Genomic DNA, 12,100 nt, shown 5'->3' with positions numbered 1-12,100 from the left:
TGCAATCTAATTTTATTCATTTATTTTTTATTAAGGCTTGTTATTGCCTCAAAAATAAAAAACTTTTTACATTTAAACTGGCATACTCCCATTTCTTGGAAGACAGAGTTACCCATCCGTGGAAGGTGAACGTTACTTCAGCCCCATGTGGGCTTAAAGGCGCATTACTCTACACTTTTTCGTGAGTGCAATCATTGTGGGCTAAATCCAATTGCTATTATTGTACTTCACTATGTGCTATGTATTCGTTTGTTTTTTAGTCATTCAGCTGTATCCCATTTTTGTTTATTCGCAAATCATGTAAACGTGACAGGTATGCATGTAAACCATCCACATGCTCTATAACAAAGGTCCTCATCCAAATATAACGCATACAATGAATGAGTTTGTCAAACCACCTACCGTGCCTAGAACATTAAGGAGAGCTAGCCCATGTGTTACAATTCTTTAAAAAATTGTTGATGCATTTTCTGACGAGAACACTCTGTTCTGGAATCTACAAGCTTCCACAACTCTTCTAAAAAGTCTTCATCACACCTTAAGTTATAAACCTAATTTTGAACGTATTTAACCTGGCGTATTTTGGACGTGCCTCCCTTTTGTTTTCCTTGTATCCATTAAGCTCATTGTTAATTTTCTTGTGTAAGCCTATCAGTGCATGACCAAACTAGTTTCTAGGCATATTACAGAAGAAGGCATTAGAGCACAGCTTTGCAATAAACAAGACACAATGTGTTGACTGCCATGTAGGCCAGCAATCTAGTTAAACACTTTGCACATATAGATGCTATTACTGGAAGCAATTTCAATTTACTTTTTCATGTTAATTTATGGCGGGGCAGCTCCAGGATTAACTTGTGCATTTTGCGTTCTCTAAAAGTTTCCTTTATACAGCTCTAGAATTCTTTCACTTCATACTCCACTTTATGGTAAACTTCATTGATACAGATTACTGTTCTGTACACAAAATCTACATTTTAGTAGATAACTGCAGTAGAAACTGTCTCTCATGTTTGTACACACCTCTGCTCAGTGTACCACAGTTAACTCAATTTAATTCAATACCACGTTCCCTATATTATACTTATAAACTCCTCACCAGACTGATGATTTCAGAGCCCCTATTTCTTTTCTCTTCCTCCTCTGTCTCAGTGGTCACATTATCTGTTCAGAAACTATGTTTATGTCATCCAGCCCAAGCTCAAATAGGTAGTTTGTCATGTCCAAGTCTTGAAAGTCCATTATCTCATAGGTCATATGCCCAGTATTGGATCTGGTCATATATTATTCTAGCCTTGGTGAAGAAATTAGCTAAATTGTATCAAGGACAGGAGGCAAATATTGGCTTAGACCTTCTTTACTGATACCTCCAGCAGCAAAGAAACAGTTAACATAACCATAAAAAAAAAAAAAAAGTAAGAGAAAAATTCAAGACTGCCATAACAGGGTGTCTTTCCAGACACCAGCTATGCCACGTTCTTCAGGTTTGCAGTTAAGATTTTCTTGTGCCTGGAGCCCAATTGATGATAGACCTAACATATTTCATAATCTTCGGAAATGGTACTTACTCCTAGAAGAAGGTGATCTTGCAAGATTATTAGGTGAGAATTCCTCTCTTGATCCAGGAGTGATGGTGACTGAGGAAAGAAATCATAGCAGACAGGGGCGGGGCCTGACCGGGGAGCTGAGCAGACATGCTTTCAGCGAGCTCCCGAGCCTGGGCCCGCTTTTCGGCGATAAACTGAGGAACTCTTGCCTGAATCGGTCCTGCCAACACAGCAACCGGCACCATGCAAATTGAGGCACAGAATGACACCTTAAAAGCCTGCACATATGCTGAGAAACCGGGCCGGGAACTTTGGGCCTACCACGCATGGGGGATGGGAGAGACGGCCGCTCTCCTGACCCGCCGAAACAAGCAGCACCCGCAGCATCGAGCCTTCCAACCCCCCCCAGGACCAGCGGGGGTTATCCTGATCCACACAAGCGTGTACCCGAAACCTGAACTAAGCGTAATGGGTGAGAACAGCCGAGAGCGCGAAACGAGAGACCAAGCGACCGCACCTAAAATGGCGGCAACAGGCCCAATTACAGACCAAACCTCCACCCAGCCTCTGCATGAGCGGCTTGACGCTCTGCTCAACCGTTTCTGGAAGATGTTGGAGGAGCGGATGGCACTCCAAACCTCTAACTGCATGGAAGAGTCAAGGCAGCCCCAAACTGCGAGGCAGAGTGAGCAGACCCCAGGAACAACCGCCACGCACCGACGGGCGGTACACCCACCCGGGCAGGGGTACGCTAGGAGACTCCCTCCTATACACCTACCACATCGCCGGAGAGCCGCCCGCCGCAGGCGGCGGATGACCAACAAGACCCTCCTCAGCGCCCATAATGGGAAAGACCCGGCCTTGAGAGGCAACCGAGTCTGTGGACATAAGGTGCCAACCCCACACTATGCCGGGAGGAAGGGAGAAGCCCCCTGCAGCAACCACTTCCATTCCTCGCTGACCCACCTGCAGTCGCTGCCGGCGATACTGCCCAGAGGGGGCTGGCGCGACCCACGTCTACCCGGTCACGCAAGCAGAGCTACCAGAACAGGCATCGGGTGAGGTAATCCAGGAACCTGCAGGTTGCGGCCCCCATCTAACAATCCAGCCCGCGACGCAGTAACTGCAATTTGACCAACCGAACTATGGACTTTAAGCATCTAATAACTCATATCAGCATGATACAGTACGGATTCTAGCCCTGTCTTAGCAAACATAGTGGCCATATACCCTGACATAGAGCAGAGAGCTTTGCTCGGGTTTTTTAAGTGTGATAAAATGTGCAGTGGTACTAACAAGAAGCACTAACGGATTACCCAAACCAATTGCACAACAATAAGGTTATGCTACAGTTATTATGTATATATTTGCATGTCTATAACTGAACTGTACCATATCATTTCAGTTTTACACTGTATCCTGCTACCTAGTATGTACAGCTCTAACATAGTGGCAGCTCAGAGAGTAAATTCTCAGCTGATCGCATACTGTCATATCTCTGCTTAGCCGATGCTGCTGTAGACAAGCTGGATTAACCTATTAGCTTCTTTCATAACCATAACCTGCAAGGAACTTACACAGCATGATGTTTTACCTGTCTCTTTACATTAAACAAATTAGCCTTACTGTGCTCTTTACGATATAATAAGTGCATATAGTTTTGCCATTCTCGTTACCACTCTGCATGCCACCCTGCTGTCTCTTACTCTATAACACTCTTGGGATCGGATAATTATCCTCATGATGATTAAGATTTTCTTGTTCTTAAGCCTGGCGCAAATTCCCAACGTGTTTCTACCCATGTTTTACTAGACCAATTATTAGCCTGTTACTGCCAAGATTCTGCGCTATTAAGCCGTGTATATCATCTATATTGATCCTCACCCTGACATCTTTACTTTAATTTGTACCACTTAAGTTAAGCTTGTTCTGTTAATCCTAAATTGAGCGTATACTGTCTAACCGGGTTTCTCCAGAGGTCTGGTTATAATATTTCTGCGACTTACCAATCGGATCTTATGGTCCATAGCCTGTATTTTCAAGCTAAAGTTTAACAACAAAAATTTTTAAAAATGAGGCATCGCAATCCTGGAAACATTATCTACTCTCTGATTGATGTACCAACCCTATGCTGTAAATCTCTTGAATGTTTCCCCCAATTTTTCTTCTGTACCCCATTCTACATGCCTTAATAAAAGAAAGATTGACAAAAAAAAAAAAAATCATAGCAGACAATTCCAGAAGCAACGGAAACAAAGGCTGAGTGCTCCAGAGTGGTTCTCTCTGCAGAATCCCCATGCACTGTTGCTTCAGAAGATAAAGGCCCTGCTGTAACATGGAGAGCAAAAAATATGTATATTCCCGTCACGGTGGCCATGTCTGCAGGAATGCGTTCACTGCCAGGCAGAGAGGATCTAGCAGCCAGCTAAAATAGAGTAACAATTCACATTATATATGAACAGGTCCAGACTAAGAAGGCCCCGAAGGCGATCCATGAGGCAAAAGACCACTGGGTGTAGTCTCCAATTGCTGGCATCTCTCCATTGATGAAACAACCAATCCGCAACAAGATTTTCCCCGGGGGGGGGGGTATTCCACCCCTAAGGAGAGATGTTTGTCAAGGCAATACTGGTAGAGGTCCGAAGGTGCCAGAAGTTCCAAGCAGCAGTCACTCTGGCTGTTTATGCAGTGGGCCACCAACACATTGTCAATCCGGAGAACCAGAGAGCAGTGGGTACTATCTTTTGTGAAGCTAAGAACAGCAAAGGATCCTGCGAGCCATTCCAGACAGTTAATGTGCAGGTGTTGTTTATCTGGACTCCAAAGACCTCCTAAAGCCACACTGTCGCACTCCGCCCCCTAGCCCATGGTGTGGACATCTGATTTGCAGTACAAAGTCTAGGCGGGATCCAAAGATGGCCCTGCCATTCCAGGCTTTCATGTGGCTCAGCCACCACTGAAGTTTGAGACACACTAACTGTGTTAGAGATGGTCTGGTCATAAGATGAATAGGTCGGTAGGTTCGGCATTGCATGGAGTCATAAGGCAGGGGACGAAGAAGACAGAAGACCAATCACCCAAGCCAGATCTTTTTTTTTTGTGACCCATGTGGTCGAATATCCTTCTTCAAGCTGCGATCTTGGAGGACAGGAGTTTTACCATCGCCTTCACTGAGTATAGCCCAGAAATTAAACTGACTGAGAGCTTTGCTTGAGTAATGATAGGATTTTAGGGGGCCTTATGGATATTGGTCAGGCTACAATCTGGAAAGAAAAGCAGACATCAAATGCAGTCAGTCATGTTTTAACCCCTTAAGGACCAAACTTCTGGAATAAAAGGGAATCATGACATGTCACACGTCATGTGTCCTTAAGGGGTTAATGTTGAGAAATGGCAGTACAATGACATTACATGCAGAAGTTAAGGGAATCTGCTGGGACTAAAAATACCAATACATTAAATTTAGTTACAGCCTAATATTTATCATTTTTTTAATAGAATTTCATTGCATGAACAATGTGCCTCTAGAATTACTATTCTACATTTTTTAATGGAATTTCAAATGTAATCATTAGATTTATAATGTAGATAATGATTCCCTAATTATATATTTTACATAAATTTTTTTTATTACTTTTTATATATTTTAAATCCTCTTTTGGAATGTATAAGAGAGTGGCATATGGGTGTGGGCTGACATCTCCATCATCGTGTAAGGAAACATGCTGTTCTGTCTCACTGACTCTCAGTCTTCCATGGAACTATTTTATTTTACTCCCCTTCCTTTTTTTTTTTTTTACATTAACATTGATATTAATTTTCATTTACCAAGGATATAGTTACTCCTCCACACTTCAGGATTCAAGGGAATCCTACACTTTAGATTTAAACACTAACATATAAATCACTAGCCATCCCTAATCCCCATTACATGTCTTCATTAATTCAGTTACACCCCTTCTCGGTCACTGTTCTTGTGATCTTCTCCTATCCTCGGTTTGCACTGCTTATTACCATCTTCAGGATTTTTTAAGTGCATCTCTTTTGCTATGTTACATAGTTACGTAGGCTGAAAAGAAGAGACATGAGTCCATCAAGTTCCAACTTTCTCACATCTGTTTTTTTTCTGTTGATCCAAAAGAAGGAAAGAAAAAAAAGTTTGAAGCACTTCCAATTTTGCAACAAACTAGGGGGAAAAAATACTTATTGATCTCAGAATGGCAGTCAGATTTCCCCTCAGATCAAGAACCCCACAATTTAAAAATTATATCCTGTGAATATGAATATTATGTTTTTGCAAGTATGCATCCAGTTGCTGTTTAACCCCTTAAGAACACATGACATGTGTGACATGTCATGATTCTCTTTTATTCCAGAAGTTTGGTCCTTAAGGGGTTAAACATTTGTACAGACACTGATAAAGCCACTTCTTCAGGCAGAGAATTCCATATCCTTATTGTTCTTACTGTAAAATTCTTTCCTTTGCCTTAGACTTAATCTATTTTCTTTGTGTCTAAACACATGACCTTGTGTCCTATGTATTGTCTGGTTTGTGAATAGATATCCATAAAATAGTTTATAATGGCCCAGGATATATTTGTATAATGTCATAATATCCCCACCGTTTTTCTTAACTAAAGAGCTTTACATTTGTTATCCTTTCTTCATAACTAAAATATTCCATTCATTGTATTAATTTTTTTGTTCGCCTCTGCACTTTTTCTAGTGCCATAATACCTTTAAGAACAGGTGCCCAAAATTGCAAAGCATAGGCAAGATGTGGTCTTACCAGTGATTTATAAAGGGGCAAAATGAGAATTAATGCCCCTTTTTATACATGACAATGACAATACATTACTGGCCTTAGTCATTGCTGATTGATATTACACATTGTTGCCTAGTTTGGTGTCTATAACAAATCCCAAATCCTTCTCATGTGTTGTTATCCCTAATTTAATACCATTTAGGGTATAAGTTGCTTGTATATTCTTTACCCCGTAGTGCACAACTTTGCATTTTTCTACATTAAATTGAATTTGCCATTTGAGTGCCCCAATCTATCTAAACCCCTCTGCAGCAAGGTAATATCTTGCTCACATTGTATTACTTTACAGAGTTTTGTGTCATCTGCAAACATTGAAACATGACTTTCAATGCTTATTTCAAGATCATTTATAAATATATTAAATAGAAGCGGTCCCAGAACAGAACCCTGAGTGACACCACTTACCACTTTTGTCCAGCTTGAAAATGTACCATTAATGACAACTCTCTATACTCTGTTTTAAGCCAGTGTTCTACCCAAGAAATAGAATTTTCATCTAGACCAATTTCTTTGAGTTTGAACACTAACCTATTGTGTGGAACAGTATCAAATGCCTTGGCAAAATCCAAGTAGATCACATCCACTGCAACACCTTGATCTATACTTTTACTTCTTTGTAGAATGCAACTAAGTTGGTTTGACATGACCTATGTTTCGTAAAATCATGATATTTGTTGCTGGTAATGGTGTTCTTCTCAATGAATTCCTGAATGTTGTCCCAGCCACAGATATTAAGCTCAACGGTCTATAATTTCCAACCAAGGATTTTGAACCCTTTTTGAATATAGGAACCACATCTGTCATCCTCCCAGTCCTGAAAGAAAAGAATCTTGAAAGATTACTTATTAGCCCTCCATCCCAATTAGACCTTACTAACCTTCAATCCTTTAAGACGTTTCTTAATACATATCTCTTTGGGCAAGCCATAACACACATAAATAATATGTTTTATAAAATAGAAATACTGTTTTTCAGTTGTAATGGTCAAAGTCAAGACAACTGATGTTTGTTTTAAAGAGCATAAAGTTCCACCTATAAATTATGCTAGCAGCATTGCTAGCAAATGTATAGATTGGGAGAAAAAATGTTAAAAAAAAAATAGGCCTTTGCTCCATCTGTCAATCCACTCTTTGGTTTGAATCTATGTGCCAGATAGAGAAGATGAGACCTCCTTCAGGTGGTCCTCCTGCTCTCCAAGCATACCACCCACACAGTCAGGACTACCTATAAAGTGGCATAGGTGGCAGCCTAAGACCCAGGCTGAGACGGATCCAGTGGAACATTGTACTATGCCAGTAACCAGTGGCTGTGAGGGGTCCTATGTGAGCCAGCAGGGGGTTCAAAAAGCTCTCCTTGCTCAGCCCTGTGTCCTCTAACCTTCTTAAAATAGTGTTGTGGTCTCTACTGGGTGCAGTTCACTTTAAGAGTTCCATCGTAGTCCTTCTGTGTTTCTCAACGACTCAGTGCCGCAACCAGAGCTCTGAGTAATTGACTGAGCCCTGAACCACAAGGAAGTTTAGTGAATGAACCCCTATGTGTTAGGTCTCAAGTCATTCAGACAAATTATGTGATTAGCTGGCACGAAGACTTACATCAGCAAACATCAAATTATTTAAAGTATTTCCTTTGTGTATATATATTTTTTTAATGAGTTTGGATTTAATAAACTTTACTGTAACTGTCACTTCTAACATTTTATAAGGAAATTTAACCTTTTCTGGCTGTTCAAGTTGGTTGAACCTGTTGAAAGAGACATGCCATGCATGACAATGAATATCTGTTGGAACATACCTTTATGTTTGAACATTTGTGCTTAAGCCAGTGTGGGAGTTATAAAATGACAGAAGAGGAAATAAAAATGATACTAAGTATTTATTGAATTTTATGGAAATAGAAATACATGCAAAATACACAAACAAGATATTCATGTTAGGGCCAAATGTAAGGAATTTAAAGAAAACTTAAAATTTAGGGCCAAGATTAATATAAAGCTAATTTAGAGAATCGTTCCAGTTAAGCTACTTTGGACTAAAATATTAAAATCCCATCAATTTATGCTTTGTGTAAAACCCCGTCAGTGTTTTAATTAGATATGAACATCTATTTTAGTTTTACTAGTTAACATCTCATACATCAGTCTTTCAACTGGTAGAAAAGTTAGAACCACATGATGGGATCTTGAACCACATCACAGATGCACAGCAATGCCAATTTTACTGGTACAAAGCATTATTATAATAGGTTAATATTTCAGAGTCCTGTCTTCAGGACATATTAAAATTGCATGAAGAGGAAATATTGAGCATGATAGTGAAACTTCCTCAGCAAACACTTCCTGTCCGACCGGATAGAGGATACAGAAGATCCCCTAGCACGGTCCGCTTTGCCATGCTACGTTTAGTGACTGACAGCAGGGGAACACTGCTGTGTGCTCCCCTTCTGCTGGTCACCTGAAGTTTGCGCCCCTCATGCCGGTGCGCCTTAGGCAGCTGCCTGTGCCACCTTATGGCTGTGCATGCCCTGTCCATCTATCCAATCGCTATGCTCTACCAATCTGTTACTTCTTTTTTTTTTCAATGTCTAGATTTTTATTGACATTTTCTCTCATATTCAACATAAAATGGGAAATATTGGGGTACAGAAAGAAAGAAGGGAGGGGGGGGAGGGGATACAGCCTTATATTAAAACCAACAGTGGTTCTTGATGACGCAGATCAAGTATATCAGAGAGTGTGCGAACCTTTGCAGGAGGCACCAATCGAGTCCAAATATATGTAAATACATTACAAGACAAATATTATGACAGTAACAGATATTGTGACATTAATCCTTAAGACTATGGGCAGATCAATACATGCAGTTAAAACTTAAACAACATATTCTGTAATTGAAGGAGATTCGTCTGCCCAGTTCGGGGTAGAGATCCACCTGTAGAGCGACTAGCTACTGTGTAGTGGTATGCCCTCGGAAGGCTCCCGTTGAGCTCTGAATTGAACCCATCTGTGCCAACGTGCATAGTATGTATGTTCCCTATTGTCAAGGCGGCTGGCCATCTGTTCATACCCACTCGTCGTATCAATGCGAGTGATGACCTCTGAGAGGCTAGGGCTTTGTGGTGTTTTCCATCTATAGGCTACAGCTATTTTTGCCGCTATGAGGCAATGGGTAAATATGTGTATTTCGTCTTCCCTTAGAGAGTGTGGGAGGATATGTAGGAGGTAGCTTTCCGGTGACTTTGGGACAGCTATGTGTAGCTTCTGTACTAGAAGTATTTCCACCTCTGACCAGAATTTCTCTATGATCGAGCAGGACCAGAACATATGGAGGAGTGTGCCTATTTCATTGTGACACCTCCAACAAGTTGGGGAGGCACTCTGGTAAATATGTGCTAAGCGTGCGGGTACTAGATACCACCTCATCGCTAGTTTGCAGAACGCTTCCCTGTGGCTTATGCTATGTGTAGCTCTCTTTACCTGGCCCAGTGTTGTCGTCCAAGAGGCTTGGTCTACCTGTATGTTCAGGTCTTTCTCCCAAGCTTTCATGTAGGAGGGCGTATCTTTAGTCCCTGCGTTCATGAGGGAGTTATAACATAGGGAAATTGTTTTGGCGTTTTGTAGTTTGCCTAGGCATTTGAGAACAAATGGTGGCGTTTGTGTGGACCTGACTCTATGTAATTTGTGAATTTGTAGGATATTCTTTATGCGAAGAAATGTAAATAGTTCCCTAGATGGTAGGGTAAAGGATTGCTGTAGTACCAATCTGTTACTTCTTATAGAGAAGCACTGAATTAATCACCATGCTGGGTATGAGGATGTTGAATCTGAAAGAAAATCTAAACTGGTTTTAAAGAGGAAGCACCTCTTAGAGGCCGTGATTCAGACAGCCAAGTTTTCTTTGACAAATGCAACTATTGCCATTTCTCTGAATCATCAATGCTTTATATTGTCAGAGGATAAAACTGCAGTGGTTTGAGAGTGTTCCTTCAATGGGCAAAATATCATCATTTTAAAAAAAAAAAAAAAAAAATTGGCTTGTATGTTCAATTCATTCTCCCATTAACAAAATAAAACAAATTTTTTTTAGACATAATAACATGTAACATTCATCTAGATGAAATAAACAAAGCCTAATAAATCCATCAAGTGCAACCTTTTTATATATTCCCCTGTAACTAAAAAGCCTTGACACGCAAGCTTTTATTTTCCCAGATGTATCTGTGCTATACAAAAAAGACAACAGATTGTATCTTGGGTTCTGCATACCTTGTCTAGACAAACATGCAAAATTGCATTGCCCAAGAACTATAGCAATGAGGGAACATACACCGGGCAGCTTGTTAATATAGAAAGTGAAAACTTCAAATACAATCATAGAGACTATATATTTCTCACCCGTTTGTATCAGTCAAATAAAAATTACAGATATGCCCGGTGGGTTCTCGGCTTTGAAACATCCTGAAGAAGTTGCTTCCTTCCACAGCCATTGCTAGTGATGGCTGCTGCAAAATGTAAAATTTTGATAGCAGTAGCTTTATCCATTATCAAGCTCAGATAATCTCAGTATGTCAAAGTAATCTATTGACTTACTTGGAATTTCAATAAATTTACAATTTACAATAACTATAAAATAAGGATTCTGTCTATGAAATATTGTAAACTGTGGATTTTCCTCAGATTGGTTTCAGCTGAGGAATGACACAAGGCAGGGGTGCCCACTCTCCCCACTACTATATCTAATGACAATAGAACCACTGGCGAGTATAATAAGAGGCAAAGATTCCTTTAAAAGAGGAGAGGTGTCAGGTGAGTCAATAAAACTTACAATGTATGCAGGCGACGTAATACTCACGTTGAGTGACCCTCTGATATCCCTGGACGTACTGATGGTTATTATAAGTGAGTTCTCATTGTTCTTAGGATATTAATTGAATTTAAATAAATCTGCAGCACTCCCATTTAATCTATCACAAGCAATTAAAAAGAAACTATCCAAAAAATGTGGTATTGAGTGCTTGGGTATTGAAATTACCAATGAACCAACCATATTGATGGAACATAATGTGTTAAACTTGTTGAGGTATACAAGTAAAACACTTAACAAATGGAAGAGTGTGGAGGTGTTCCAAATTATTATGCAATTGATATTTTTTTAATTTACCTAAATAATTGATGTAAATCACAGTCAGCTTAATTCTCATGTTATCAACTATTAAGAGTACAATTCACATTTTATTGAACGGACCTCCTAATGATAACAGTATTTTTTTTTTTAAACATAAAAAACTTACAATGCACTTTTCCAAATTATTACGCACAGTAAGTTTCAAAACACTTTATAGGTTGTAAAGAACTGAAAATTGTCATTTGTGGTGTTTGCAGCATATTTACTGAAATCAAAAGCTATTTCAGTCAAACTTATAACAACATTTTAACTTTTTAAACATTTTAATAGGTCACGTTACATTTTAACATAGGACCCCTTATTCGATAGCAGCTTCACAAGTCTTGCATCCATTGAACTTGTGAGTTTTTGGACAGTTTCTGCTTGAATTTGTTTGCAAGATGTCAGAAGAGCCTCCCAGAGCTGCTATTTGGATGTAAACTGCCTCCCACCCTCATAGATCTTTTGCTTGGGGATGCTCCAAAGGTTCTCAATCAGATTGAGGTCAGGGGAGGATGGAGGCCACACCATGACTTTCTCTCCTTTTATCCCCACAGCAGCCATTGATG

The sequence above is a fragment of the Pelobates fuscus genome, chromosome 1, assembly GCF_036172605.1.
Source record: "Pelobates fuscus isolate aPelFus1 chromosome 1, aPelFus1.pri, whole genome shotgun sequence".
Lineage (NCBI taxonomy): Eukaryota > Metazoa > Chordata > Amphibia > Anura > Pelobatidae > Pelobates > Pelobates fuscus.
Note: the sequence above shows the minus strand (reverse complement) of the source record.